The 15,576-nt window shown below is 41.3% G+C and overlaps 2 protein-coding genes across 5 annotated transcripts in view; both read left to right on the forward strand.

Annotated features, from left to right (window-relative positions):
• TRAP1 (TNF receptor associated protein 1) overlaps positions 1-15,576 on the forward strand; it is a 427,467-nt gene that overhangs the window by 229,559 nt on the left and 182,332 nt on the right. The window lies entirely within an intron of this gene.
• Positions 1-15,576, forward strand: part of CREBBP (CREB binding protein) — a 157,816-nt gene that overhangs the window by 31,454 nt on the left and 110,786 nt on the right. The gene's annotated exons all lie outside the window — the stretch shown is intronic.

Genomic DNA, 15,576 nt, shown 5'->3' on the forward strand with positions numbered 1-15,576 from the left:
TTGTGGCCCACTCCTGTTTCTCCTCTTGGGCTCTGCATGTGCCACTCATACTTGGAAGATACAGATTTCTTTCTAGGTTAAAGATCTCTGCACCATTTCTGTCTTTAAAATGAGAATTCTTAAAGAAGTAGGATAGCTTGCAGGTCAGGCAGTTGGAAAATACAGGGCCTGATGTGTCCATGAACCTGTTAAAGGTTGTTTCCTGCCTCTGTACCGCCCACTGAGGAGGTGATTGTTAGTCTGTGTGCTCCTCTATGGGTACCCAGTGAAGTGTCTGTTGTCACAGTGTCCATTTCACTGAATGAGAAAGCTGTGTTCCAGAGTTGTCAGCTCACTCTCTGCCATGTTAACAAGCAAGAGGTGGCAGAGCCGGGGAGAGGCATGGGCATTCGGGTCCCAGAGGAAACACTAGTGCAGTGGTGCTTGAAGTGGGGTCCCCCAGACCAGCAGCAGCAGTAGCAGCAGCAGCATGCCCTAGAAGCTTGTTAGAAATGCACACTTCTATATTGACTCAGAAACTCGGGGTGGGGCCTGGGCTTTAAGAAGCCTCCAGATGGATGCTGGACGCAGTGACTCATGCCTGTGATCCCAGTACTTTGGGAGGCTGAGGTGGGTGGATAGCTCAAGTCTAGGAGTTCAAGACCAGCCTGGGCACTGTAGCGAAACCCTCTTAAAAAAAAAAAAAGGCAGCAACAGCAGCCTCCAGGTGGTTCCAAGCTCAACCACATCCCCCCAACACACACACACACACACACACACACACACACACACACACACACACACACACACACTCTCTCTCTCTCTCTCTCTCTCTCTCTCTCTCTCTCTCTCTCTCTCTCACACGGCCAGGAGCTCTGCTAGGGTAGGGAAAGGCCTGGACTGGGATTTGCAGCCACCAGCCTTACAGCTGCCTTCTACAGTAGGAACTGAACTTGGAGAAGAGGGAAGGCATATGCCTAGATAGATGTGAGACAGCTGGAAAAGCCCAGGGCTGACAGGGAGGAGTGCAGAGAAGGAAGCGCCGCCTATTCCCACTGAAGCGACAAACACTGTGGATGCTCTGCAGCCAGAGGCTTCTCAGCGGCAGCCACCAGGCACGCCTTCAGGCAGTAAATTCCGCACATCCCAGAACAGAAAATCAGTTTGGGTTGTTCTTTGGATTTGTTTAGTCCCAAGTAGGAGTGAGGGAGAAATAAGAGTAGTACACAGTTTCCCCACAAGGTTGGTGAGAGTGTTGGGTGATGGGTCCGAAGCCCTGTGACTGTCGGAAACAAGGAGAGGATTTTTTTTTTAACTTAAGAAATGAAGGTGGAGTAATTCTCAGTGTTTAAATTGCATTTGTCTCTTTTGAAATGTTAGTAGAGGGGAACGTGAACTTAAATTTTACTTGTACCTGGCATTTGAAGAAGAGTCTGTATGAGTGTGTCATTTAGAGTCGATTGAGAAGGAATTTCTCATGGGTTTATGGTTCCTGGAGAGATGATCTGATCCGTGTTCCTCGTCCTAATTCAGTCATCACTCTATTCCTTACTAACCATTTTTAAAACTCCGTCTATTCTGGAGAGTTTAAATCATACGAAGTCGACATAATAGTATAAAACAATGATTCCCAAACTTTTTTTTAATCTCAAGACTCCTGAATAATCTTAACAATTACTGAGGACCCCAAAGAGATTTCTTTAATATGTGCAGTATACCTCTCAATGTTTACTGTGTTAAATAGTAAAACAGAATTTTGAAACACATTTCATTATCCGTCCAGCTCAGTGGTATCACATATCACAAAGTAACTAGAAAACTAGATCTACTGTGTTCTTGTGAGAGAATGAGAGGGAAAAGGCAAATCATGTCTTAGTATTTTATGGAAATAGTTTTGACATCATGGTCCCCCTGAAAGGGCTGGGACCCTGGACTGTACTTCAAGAGCTTTTGATAACATGTATGTAGAAGTTAGACTTTGTAGACCTAAACACAAAGCCATTGTCACATGTTAACAAATTTAACAGTAACTTCATGTCATACAGTATCCACAGAATAGCCACGTTTCCAGTGGTCTCATATGTTGTAATTTGTTTATTTTTTTTTTCGAGATGGAGTTTCACTATTGTTGCCCAGGCTCTGGAGTGCATTGGCGCCATCTGGGCTTACTGCAACCTCTGCCTCCTGGGTTCAAGTGATCCTCCTGCCTCAGCCTCCCGAGTAACTGGGATTACAGGCGCCTGCCACCACACCCGGCTTTTTATATTTTTAGTAGAGTCGAGACCAAGCTGGTCTCGAACTCCTGACCTCAGGCAAACCGCCTGCCTCGGCCTCTCAAAGTGCTGGGATTACAGGCGTGAGCCACTGCGCCTGGCCTGTAATTAGTTTTTATAGATTTTAACTGAAAATGTACGTTTCAGTCAGTTGATATGCCTCTTAAGAATCTGTTATCTGTTGGTCTGTGGGATCCTTACAGTTTATTTATTGAAGAAACATGTTTTGGTTGTTGTCTGCTATTTATCCTGGGAAGTGTCTTCCAGAGGTTGGACTTTGCTGATTACACCTGTAACACTTCATGCTCCTCTGTCCACCCAGGCTTTTCATTCCATCCTGGGGTTCCTTTACACAGAGTGGTCTTTCTTTCAAACAGGAACTCGTGGATGTCACTGTTTGGAAAGTGAGCCTCGTTAGCATGCTGGGGACAGTTGTCTCTAGTTTCCTATAGGTATCTCAAAGCAGCCCACTAGAGGTGGGTAGAGTGCATTTTTTAAAGATGTGTCATGGCCTTTGGGTGGAATGAAGGACCAAGTCGTGGTGGGCAGAAAGTGAGAACAAGAGACAAGTCCATTTTAACCCATTCCCTCTCTAGAACCTTATGACAGCAGAGCCAACTAGATTTTAAAATGCACAAGGAAAAGGCAATTTTTTTAAAAGATAATTTTGTTTTAAGAACTGTTACACAGGAAGTACATCCTATGAAATAATTAAAATAATAGGAAAAAAGCAGCATCCTCCTTACAGATAAAGTTTTAAAATACATAATGAAACCAGACTGCATAAGCACCTTGCTGTTTTACTTGACAGTGTACCTTGATGGCTTTCCGTGACACTGCACAGATATTTTTTTTTTCTTACTGATAGCAAAGTATTCCATTATATGATGCATCATAATTTATTGATCTAATCCTCTGAGGATGAACGTTTGGATTGTTTCTGACTTTTCACTAGTACAACAATGCCTGTCCACATATGTCATGGATTAGATTCTGAAAAGGAAAATTAATGGGTCACAGACTTGTTAAAAGTTTTGTTTTTAGAAAGTAAACATGCGTGTGATTTAACAACAAACAACCGTAAAAATACTCTAAGGGTAAGAACCAAAGAGTTAATCCTTAATTCTTGAATTTTGGTTCTCCCAAATTCTCACCAAAGGCAACTATTATTTCTTATCTGTCCCACTAGAGATGGTGTATGCATATAGAGGCGTAGAGAGAGGCGTGTGGGCATGTGTGTGCTATCTCCCCAGACATAAAGAGTAGCATTACAGAACATTTTGCTGTGAGTGTAGATGTTCACCTCCCCACCCACGGCTTACCAATACAAGTTGGAAATTCTTCCATGCTCCGTGTAGCTGTCAGTCATCCTTCATAGGTACAATAGGAATTCTTGATTTGGGTGTATCATAATTTAAGGACTTGTGCTATGTAGGCTGAGCACATGTAGGTTATTCCCAGTGTCTTGCTGTTTTCACAGTTTTACTTTGAACACATTGTACATACATCTTTGTACAGCTGAGTGACCATATCTGCTAGATAATTTATTGGACGTGGAATTTCTTTTTTTTTTTTTTTTTGAGACGGAGTCTTGCTCTGTGCCCCAGGCTGGAGTGCAGTGGCGCGATCTCGGCTCACTGCAAGCTCCGCTCCCCCGGGTTCACGCCATTCTCCTGCCTCAGCCTCCCGAGTAGCTGGGACTACAGGCGCCCACCACCTCGCCCGGCTAATTTTCTTGTATTTTTAGTAGAGACGGGGTTTCACCGTGTTAGCCAGGATGGTCTCGATCTCCTGACCTCGTGATCCGCCCGTCTCGGCCTCCCAAAGTGCTGGCATTACAGGCTTGAGCCACCGCGCCCGGCCTGGACGTGGAATTTCTGAATTAAAAGATACTGAGATTTTAAATAAGCGTAATCTCAGATACTCTTCAGAAATATTGTGCAAATTACACCTTCACCAAGAGTGGATGAGTCTCCATCCAGATCTTGACCAACACTGAATATTACCATCCTTTTACTTACTTGACATTCTGTTAAGCAAATTGTCTTCTTTGTTAAGTGTGGCTTTTCATAAGGTCACTGGCAGTTGTATTTTACTGATTGTTCGTAATCTTTGTCCATTTTTCTCTTGAATTGTTTGTCATTTTTTCTCATTAATTTATATTCTTAAGTCTCTTAAAACATGTTTTTCCCCTTTGTTATTTGCCATAGTCTGTTTCACCAGGAACATGGTCACATAGGTTTACAATGTTTTTACCAAGTGTATGTTTTCAGTTTGTATAGAAACACATTTATCCATTTATTTCCTTCATGACTTTTAGGTTTTATGTCACATTTTAGAAGTACTTTTTCAGGCCGGGCGCAGTGGCTCAAGCCTGTAATCCCAGCACTTTGGGAGGCTGAGACGGGCGGATCACGAGGTCAGGAGATCGAGACAATCCTGGCTAACACGGTGAAACCCCGTCTCTACTAAAAAACACAAAAAACTAGCCGGGCGAGGTGGCGGGCCCCTATAGTCCCAGCTACTCGGGAGGCTGAGGCAGGAGAATGGCGTGAACCCAGGAGGCGGAGCTTGCAGTGAGCTGAGATCCCGCCACTGCACTCCATCCTGGGCGACAGAGCGAGACTCCGTCTCAAAAAAAAAAAAAAAAAAAAGAAGTACTTTTTCTATTAAAAAATTATGAAATATTTTCCTGTATTTTTCTCTTTATTACTTGACTCTTTTTTTTTGGAGATAGGGTCTCAGTTTGTTGCCCAGGCTGGAGTGCAGTGGCATGATCTCGGCTCACTGCAACGTCCGCCTCCTGGGCTCAGGTGATCCACCTGCCTCAGCCTCGCCAGTATCTGGGACTACAGGCACGCAACACCACACCTGACTAATTTTTGTATTTTTTTGTGGAGACAGGGTTTCGCCATGTTGCCCAGGCTGGTCCTGAACTCGTGAGCTCAAGCAATCCACCCACCTTGGCCTCCCAAAGTGCTGGGATTACTGGCCTGAGCCACCGTGGCTGGCCTCCTTGAATCTTTAACTCAATTTATTTTGGCATAAGGAGTGAGACACAGAGATCCAGCAGTATATATTTTTTCATGTTATAATCATCTTAGTACCATTTATTTAGATTTCGGTAATCCATCTTTTCTCCCGCTGATAACGATATGCTATTTTTGGTATATACCTTTTTTTTTTTTTTTTTTTTTTTTTTTTTTTTTTGAGACGGAGTCTTGCTGTGTCACCCAGGCTGGAGTGCAATGGCCAGATCTCGGCTCACTGCAAGCTCCGCCTCCCGGGTTCACGCCATTCTCCTGCCTCAGCCTCCCGAGTAGCTGGGACTACAGGCACCTGCCACCTCGCCCGGCTAGTTTTTTTTGTATTTTTTATTAGAGACGGGGTTTCACCGTGTTAGCCAGGATGGTGTCGATCTCCTGACCTCGTGATCCGCCCGTCTCGGCCTCCCAAAGTGCTGGGATTACAGGCTTGAGCCACCGCGCCCAGCCGGTATATACCTTATTCTCTTTTCAGATATATAGGATTTGGGTCTTATTTCTGAGCTCTTTTCTTTAGTTCCATTGATCTTTGCTTGTTCCTGTGCCAGAAATGTATTAACTTAGCTGTGTGATGAATTTTAGTATATGACCACACTAGTTATTTCTCACACAAGTGGTTCTCAACTCTGTCTATACTTTATCAGATTTATCTGGAGAGTTTTTAAAAATATGATGCCTGAACCCCACTACAGAGCAATTAGTTAGAATCTGGGGGATATGATAGAAGCATTCATATAGTGTGTAGTTCCTCAGATGATTTTCATGGCAGCCAGGGTTGAGAACCCCATTGTGTTAGATAAATTTAGGACTTTTTGTTTTCAAATTTTAAAAACAAAAAATCTTTGGAATTTTGGATTTATAAGAATCAGTGCAACTTTATAAGTCATTTTAGGAGGCATGTGACATTTTAACAGTTTTGTGACTTCCTGAGTCTTCTTATGCGTGCAAATTATCTTTTCTGGGGGTCTTATGTTGCTTGGAAGCATAGTATGGTTTTATCTGTGTAATCTTTCTCACTAAGTTTATTTCTGGAGGTATGGGGTTTTTGTTGCTGTTGGTGATGAGTTATATTTCATTATCTAACCGGCTATTTTAATACAGGAAAGATGTTATGTATATGCTTCTCTGATAATCTGGCTGCTTTGTGGGATTATCTTAATTATTCTAATATGTTTTCAGGAGATTCTCTTGGGTTTTCCAGGGACATAGTCATCTTTTGCATTATTGATACTCTTATTTTCTCCTTGCCAATATTTTTACCAGTGTTTATGCTCTTAGGCATCACTGTCACGTATCCTACTTAAATGGAGGTGTATCTAGTGTTTTATTATTAAGAATAATGTGAGTTTTGGTTTGCAGTCAGTAGTATATTTCTTTTAAAGTCGGGGCATAATCTGTTCCTCATAAAATAAATGATAAAATCTAAATGTTAGGTTTTATCAGATTTCTTTTTGATACCTACCTATGTTGATTACCCTGTGATTTTTCACTTTCCGTTTATTTATGTGACAGATTATCTGTGTAGGTTTTATAATATCAAATTGAACCATCTCTGTAATTGTAAAATCAAAAGTTAATGTATTGCTGAGTTTTAATTGCTAGTGTTTCATTTAGAATTTTGTTTCTCATTTATCAGTGATGAAATTGATCCATAGTTCTTTTTGTGCTTTGTCAATTTTTATATCAGTGTTATATTAACTTGGTCAAAAAGAGTTTGAAAGTCTTTCATATTTATTTTCTGAAGCAGTTTAAATTAATTTGGAATTATCTATTCCATGAAGAATTGAGACTTCACCCTTACAGTAATGTGGGTCTGAAGCCTTTTTTTTTTCTAGGAAGTGACTGAAGATCTTTGACAACAGTGCCGGTCGTGGTGGCTCACACCTGCAATTCCAACACTTTGGGAGGCTGAGGTGGGAGAATTGCTTGAGCCCAGGAGTTCAAGACCATCCTGGTAACATAGGGAGACCCTGACTTTAAAAAAAAATTTTAAAATTTGCTGGTCATGGTGGCACATGTCTCTGATCTCAGCTACTCAGGAGGCTGAAGCAGGTGGATCGCTTGAGCCCAAGAGTGCAAAGTTGCAGTGGACCAGAATCGCACCACTACACTCAAGCATACCAGCAGAGTGCGACTCTGACTCAAAAAAAAAAAAAAAATCTTTGACAACAACTTTATTGCTATTTTCTATAAATATTGGCTCTTTTAGGCTTTCAGTAGTCTCTTAGGTCAATATAGTTTTTATGTAGTAAAGTCTAAATTTGCTTTGATTTTGAGAAAAACTAAAAGATACTTAACTTTTAATCTTTGTTTAAAAAAAAATAGGAGGTAGGCAAGTCCCATGTTACAGATTAAGAAGTGGAGGCCGCCAGTGAGTGGCAGAACCAGGTTTTTTTTTTTTTTTGCATCCACACGGTCTGGCCGGGGGACTGCTAACACTAACGTAGTGCAGTCCGTTCTTTTGTAAGGTTTGCAGTTTCTGTTTTAGTAGAAAATTCTTTTCATCTAGTCTTTAAAATTTATTAACTTAAAGCTGTGCAAAAATGTGTGCAGTTCTTTGTCATTGTTGATGTTTGTGATTATTTCTCCTTTTCTCATTCCTAATTTTTTTTTTTTTTTTTTTTTTTTGAGATGGAGTTTTGCTCTTTTTGCCCAGGCTGGAATGCAGTGGCGTGATCTCGGTTCACTGCAGTCCCCGCCTCCCAGGTTCAAGCGAATCTTCTGCCTCGGCCTCCTGAGTAGCTGGGATTACAGGCACCTGCCACCACGCCCGGCTAATTTTTTGTATTTTTAATAGAGGCGGGGTTTCACCACGTTGGCCAGGCTGGTTTTGAACTCCTGACCTCAGGTGATCTGCCCACCTCAGCCTCCCAAAGTTCTGGGATTACAAGCCTGAGCCACCACGCCCAGCCATCTCATTTCTAATTTTATGTGACTCTTAAAATATTTACAGTAGGAAAAACACGACCCGTGTTGACAACATGGCAATATTAACAATACATGATATTACTGTTTTTTTCTTTTGCTTACTCTTGTGATAGAAGGCATGATAAGACTTTTTTAAATAAAAAAACAAAATAATACAGTTGCTTTATTTCGACAGTAGCAAAACTTAACATGTAGTCTTTCGAGGGGAGCGTGTGCTCATTTTCTACTGAAAATAACTCCTATACTTGTCCTCTAGAAAGAAAGGAAAAAAGATCAATTTAGGTGGGATTTAGAAGCCGTACAGACACTCTCTCTCGGCTACAGGTGTTGAGAGATGTTGCTTGGCACAGAGATGACCGAAGGAAGTCAGAAGCTGGTAGAAAGAGGAAGGTGTAATTTCGCGTCAAGGGGTCCGGAGGCATTCTCATTTTAAGGTTGATAAGAATTTGCTTTTGTGATCTTAGAAATCTTTTAAGTACTTTCTTTTAACTAACAAATCTGAAATGTGTCCAAAATAGTTTGTATGGTAATCCATCTTCACAGGGGGTCAGATTAGGGCTTATTTTTTGAATAAAGTTTTTGGAATATTCGTCTTTTTTAGAAAGTGGTCAGAAAACACAGGGCTTGATTTTTGACTAGAGGTGTTCCTGGAGTAAAGGTTTTAAATTAGATCAGCTCCCAGGACTCAGTCAGTCCATCATTTTGGTCAGATACTGTAAAGCAGTGGTTCCCAAACTTTGAACATTCAGCAGAGTCACTGCAGGCTTGTGAAGACAGATTTCTGCCTCCAACTTTCTAAGTTTCTGATTCAGCAGATTTTGGCCGGGACCTGAGAATTTACAGTTCTAACCAGCTCACAGGTGACCCTAATTGTGGCGATCAGGGACCACACTGAAAATCCGTGCTCTAAAGGAATGGAGTGGCGGAATATAGTCAGGAAAGAATTAGTAGAACCAAGTTGACTAAGAAATGACTAATCTACCTTGTCTATTTTGGGTAGATTATTGGAAATCTCTAATTTTATTTATTTATTTTGAGACAGGGCCTCACTGTCACCCAGGTTAGAGTACAGTGGCATTATCGTGGCTCCCTGCACCCTCGAACTCCTGGGCTCAAGCAGTGCTCCAGCCTCAGCCTCCTAAGTAGCTGATACTACAGGTGTGTACCATCATGCCTGGCTAATTTTTTTTGATTTTTTAAAAATAATAGATTCTCAGCTGGGCGCGGTGGCTCAAGCTTGTAATCCCAGCACTTTGGGAGGCTGAGGCGGGTGGATCACGAGGTCAGGAGATCGAGACCATCCTGGCTAACATGGTGAAACCCTATCTCTACTAAAAATACAAAAAACTAGCCGGATGTCGTGGCGGGCGCCTGTAGTCTGAGCTACTCGGGAGGCTGAGGCAGGAGAATGGCGTAAGCCCAGGAGGCAGAGCTTGCAGTGAGCCTCTCCAGCCTGGGCGGAAGACGAGACTCTGTCTCAAAAAAAAAAAATTGATTCTCTTATATACACCTTTATTTGTACTGAAAATTGTAAGAAGAGCTCAAAGTTTCCTCTTATTGCAACCCAAATTTTTCTTATTATTACACTCTAGCCAAACTACCCAATGCTTTCTTTACCCACAAGTGACTTTGCTTCAAATTCTCGATGTTGGGTTTCATCTCACTGACTTTGGGCTTCTAAAACACATGGGGATACTTACGTCCTTTTGGCTTCTTTGAGTCAAACAGTAGAGCTGAAGTATACTGAAGTTATTCAGATATGTTCAAACTACACAGACCCATTATACGTCACTAGTATCGTGGTAGAAAGGAAAAGATACAAGAAAAATACATCCTAGAACTCATCAAAATTTTTGGTATATAGTGTGTTGTAGCATAGAGTAGCTTTCTCAACCTGCTACATAAAATTACCAGCAAGAACAAAAAGTACAAGAATAAGGTTTATGGCTGAAGTGGCTCAGTGTTGTAATTCCCTATTCTAGCACTCTCAAAAGTACCCCATCTGTTACACATGCAGAAACTGCAGCAACATCTGAAATGTCCACTTCTTGATTCATTCTGAACTCCCTTAAGCCCAGTGTTTGTTGGTTCTCTTTCAAGCCTAGGACATCTGCCAAGTAACAGGTATCTCAATTTTGCCATCCTTTCTTTTTGCATAGACAGCAGTATTCTTCATCTTCTCCTGTCAAGCAAGTTGTCTCTGATTTCCCTGAGGATCATTGCTCCAGTATACTGTTGTTGGGGTGAGCCTTCTGGTAGAGGGGAAGAGAATTTGGTACTAGGGTTGATAGTCAAATTACAAAGGTTCTTCATCAACATTTCAGAGCCTGGCTAATTTTTGTATTTTTAGTAGAGACGGGGTTTCATCATGTTGGCCAGGCTGGTCTTGAACTGACGTCAGGTGATCCTCCTGCCTCGGCCTCCCAAAGTGCTGGGATTACAGACGTGAGCCACCTCACCTGGCCTTACGAATTTCTTTTTTAAACTTTTTCATTAAATGAGATTGCATATGAATATTAAATGGATTGACACACACATAGTACTTAGTATACTTACTGCAGTAGCAGTAGTAATAGCAGCAGCTCAGACTGCCTTCTGCAGATGTAGTGGCTAATTGCTTTCAAGCCTGGCATGGGCTCTGGAATAAGCTGCCTCAGTTCACATCCAGGCTTCACTAATTATTAGCTATGGGAAACTTATTTAATTTCTCTGGGTTTTAGGTTTTTTTGGCTTTTTTTTTTTTTTTTTTTTTTGAGACGGAGTTTCGCTCTGTCACCCAGGCTGGAGTGCAGTGGCGGGATCTCGGCTCACTGGAAGCTCCGCCTCCCAGGTTCACGCCATTCTCCTGCCTCAACCTCCCGAATAGCTGGGACTACAGGCGCCTGCCACCATGCCCAGCTAATTTTTTGTGTTTTTAGTAGAGATGGGCTTTCACCGTGTTAGCTAAGATGGTCTCGATCTCCTGACCTCATGATCCGCCCACCTCGGCCTCCCAAAGTGCTGGGATTACAGGCGTGAGCCACCGCGCCTGGCTTTTTGGCTTTTAAATGAGGATAAGAGTAGCTGCCATTGAGAATTGTTCTATCCATTAAAAATAGATAATAATCTCTATCTTACAGAATTGCGTGCCGATTAAATGAGATAATGTATGTAACATTCTTAGTATATGCATAGGTTTACTGAAAACCTTTCAGAGAATATCGAGTAGTGAACTGGTGAGGTGCTTTGCCACATAAAATATTTGAGATAGCCACAAAACATTTGAAGTGATAATGAGACTGCTTTTCAAATGTTTTCTGACAACTTTTTTTGGTAGTAAAAATAGCTGTTGAGCTTGGTGGCTCATTCCTGTGATCCAGCTACTTGGGAGGCAGAGGTGGAATTATTGCTTTAGGCCAGGAATTTGACACCAGCCCGGGCAACAGATCAAAATCCTATATCAAGTTTTAAAAAGTTGATGTTTGTTACACAAAATTAGCACAGAAATGTCTAGAAAAGAAAATCTTGCTTATAAGCCTATCACCCAGTCATACTTGGCACTAAAGAAAACATACTCCTGATGTTTTCTCTACCAGTCTTTTATCTATAATTATGTATCTTTTTTAAAGTCAAAGTTGGAGTAGTATTTCCAGTTAACTTTGTGGCTTCTGTAACACAAACTGAATGAATGTTTGGCATGATAACAACAGTGAAGATTTTTATTTGACGTTATCTCCCAGGTGACCATCTTGAAGAGTAACTTAGACATGTGTCGCTTAATGATGGGGGTGAAATGCATCCTTAAGTGATTATGTTATTGTAGGAACATTATAGAGTAGTTATACAAACCTAGATGGCATAGCGTATTACACACCTAGGCTATGTAGTATACCCTGTTGCTCCTAGACTCTAAATCTGTACATCATGTTACTGTAATGAATACTGTGAGCAGTTGTAACACAGTGCCACAATGCTAAGTATTTATAAACCTAAACATTTCTTTACATAGAAATGGTATAGTAAAAAATACTGTGTAAAAGATTTAAACTGGTACACCTGACCAGGCACTCAGTTCCATGCCTGCAATTCCAGCACTTCAGGAGGTTGAGGCAGGAGGATCACTTGAGCCTATGAGTTGGAGACCAGCCTGGGCAGCATAGATCCTGGTGTGTGTGGCAGGGGTGGGCGGGTGTGTGTGTAAAACACACCTGTATAAGGCATTTACTATGAAAGGTGTTTGCAGGACTGGAAGTTGCTGTGGATGAGTGAATGAGTGGTGAGTGAATGTGACAGCCAAGAATATTGCTGAACACTGCTATAGACTTTATAAACACTATACACTTAGGCCACACTCTTTTTATTTATTTTTTTAATTTCAGTAATAAATTAACCTTGGCTTACTATAACTTTTCACTTTATAAACTTCAGCTTTTTAAAAACTTTTTTATTCTTTTGTATTAACACTTAGCTTAAGACACAAACACACTGTACAGCTGTACAAAAGTATTTGTGCTTATTCTATAAGCTTTTTTCTATTTTAAAATTTTTTATTTTTATTTTTATTTTTTTTGAGACAGAGTCTCGCTCTGTTTCCTAGGCTGGAGTGCAGTGATGCAATCTCCACTCACTGCAACCTTCGCCTCCTGGGTTCAAGCAATTCTTCTGCCTCAGCCTCCCGAGTAGCTGGGATTACAGGCACATGCTGCCACGCCCACCTGATTTTTTGTGTTTTACTAGAAACAAAGGTTTTACCTTGTTGCCCAGGCTGGTTGCAAACTCCTGAGCTCAGGCAATGCGCCCGCCTCGGCCTCCCAAAGTGTTGGGATTACAGGCGTGAGCCACTGTGCCCAGCCAGTTCTTTAATTTTTTAAACTTTTTTGTTAAAAACTAAAACATAAATGTACACACACACACACTAGCCTAGGCCTGTACAAGGTCAGGATCATGACCTCCACATCTTGTCCCACTGGAAGGTCTTCAGAAGCAATAACATGTATGGAGACTGTCATCTCCTATAATGACAATGCTGCCTTCTGGAATACCTCCTGAAGGACCTGCCTTGAGGCCATTTTACAGTTATGAAAAAGTAGAAGGATTATACTCTAATAAGTGTAGTAAATACATAAACCAGTAACATACTCATTTATTATCATTATCAAGTATTATGTACTATACATAATTGAGCCATGCTTTTATACAGCTGGTAGTGCATAGATTTGTTTACACCAGCATCTTCACAGACACCTGAGTAGTGCCTTATGCTATGACAGTTTCAACAGCTTCTACATCACTAAGCCATTGGAATATTTCAGTTCCGTGATAATCTTATGGGACCACTGTATATGAGGTCTGTAGTTGTCTGAAATGTTGTTATGCAGTACATGACTGTACTTGTATGAAAAACCATTATCTTCGTTACTTTATCAACTAAAGGTAGCTATTAAGATCTGGAGTTAAAGACCTACGTATATTAATTTTTAAAATATTTTTATTCTTTTATTATTTTTGGAGTTGTAATTTACATAGCATGAAATGTACAGATCTTATGTTTGTCAAAACCCTTTACCCATGTAGCCCATACCCCTATCAAGATTCAGGACATTTCTCTTAGCCCAGAAATTTCCTTTGTATGCCTCCGTTTTTCTGTCCCCACTCATCCCCGCACAATTACTGCTAATTTCTTTTTTTTTTTTCTTTTGAGACTGAGTCTCACTCTGTCACCCAGGCTGGAGTGCAGTGGCACGATATTGGCTCACTGCAACCTCCACCTCCCGGGTTCAAGCAATTCTCCTACCTCAGCCTCCAGAGTAGCTGGGACTACAGGTTTGCACCACCATGCCCAGCTAGATTTTGTCTTTTTGGTAGAGACAGGGTTTCACCATGTTGCCCAGGCTGGTCTTGAACTCCTGACCTAGTGATCTGCCACGTCAGCCTCCCAAAGTGTTGGGATTACAGGCATGAGCCACTGCGCCCGGCTGCTAATTTCTTTGACCATGGATTGCTTTGCCTGTTCTCAGACTTCATATAATGGAATCTTGTAGTACGATGACTTACAATATGTGCTTTTTTTATAAGGCTTCTTTTGCTCACAACTTGTTTTCTGAGATTCATCCGTGTTGTTGGCATGAACTAGTTATTTTTTATTGCTAAATGGTATTCTATTTTGTGACTATAGCATAATTTGCTTGTCTATTCTCCCATTAGTGGACATTGGGGTGGTTTCTAGTTTGAAGCTATTAAGAATAAATCTGCTGGGCGCGGTGGCTCATGCTTGTAATCCCAGCACTTTGGGAGACCGAGGTGGGCGGATCACGCAGTCAAAAGATCAAGACCATTCTGGCTAACACGGTGAAACCCCCATCTCTACTAAAAATACAAAAAATTAGCCGGGCATGGTGGCAGGTGCCTGTGGTCCCGGCCACTCAGGAGGCTGAGGCAGGAGAATGGGGTGAACCCGGGAGGTGGAGCTTGCAGTGAGCCGAGATCGCGCCACTGCACTCCAGCCTGGGTGACAGAGCAAGACTCCATCTCAAAATCAATCAATCAATTAATCAGTCAATCAATCAATCAATTTTCTGTGGACATTTTTGTACAACTTTGTTTGTGGGTATAGAAGTTTTCATTTCTTTTAGATAAATAACTAGGAATGAAATTGACTGTACAAGGAGGTGTCTGTTTCTGGACTTTGTAGTCTAAGAGCAAACTATAGCCCACAGGCCACATCCAGCCCTATGACCTGTTTTTATATGGCCTGCTATGTAAGAGTGGGTTTTATAGTTTTTAAGGATTGTTTAAAAAGAAAACAATCTGGAATGGAAACCATAGGTCATCTGCAAAGACTAAATTATTTATTAACTGGTGGCACTTCATAGAAAAAAAAATCCCTGTACCTCTGTTCTAGTCTATTCAATTGATCTATTTTTCTATTCATTTAGTTTGTTTTTAAGAAAAGCTTTTAAAGATTTAATTTTTTTTTAGAGTAGTTTGGGCTTCACAATGAAATGAAGGTACAGAGATTTTCCATCTATCCCCTGTTCTCCTAGTTCATAGTCTCCTGCATTATCAACATCTTCCCCAACTCCCCTGTCTAGAACGGTACAGTTGTCACAGTCAATAAACTGGTATTGATACATCATAATCAACCCGAAGTCTGTAATTTACATTAGGGTTCACTCTTGGTGTTGTACATTCTGTGGACTTGGACAAATGTATAATGATGTGTATCATTATAGTGTCATGCAGAGTATTTTCACTGCCCTAAAAGTCCTCTGTATTTCACCTCTTCATCCCTCTCTCCTCCCGCGAAACCCTGGCAACCACTGATTCTCTCCATAGTTTTGCCTTTTTGTAAAGTTACCGTCATACAATGTATA

Source organism: Macaca thibetana, chromosome 20 (assembly GCF_024542745.1).
Source record: "Macaca thibetana thibetana isolate TM-01 chromosome 20, ASM2454274v1, whole genome shotgun sequence".
Lineage (NCBI taxonomy): Eukaryota > Metazoa > Chordata > Mammalia > Primates > Cercopithecidae > Macaca > Macaca thibetana.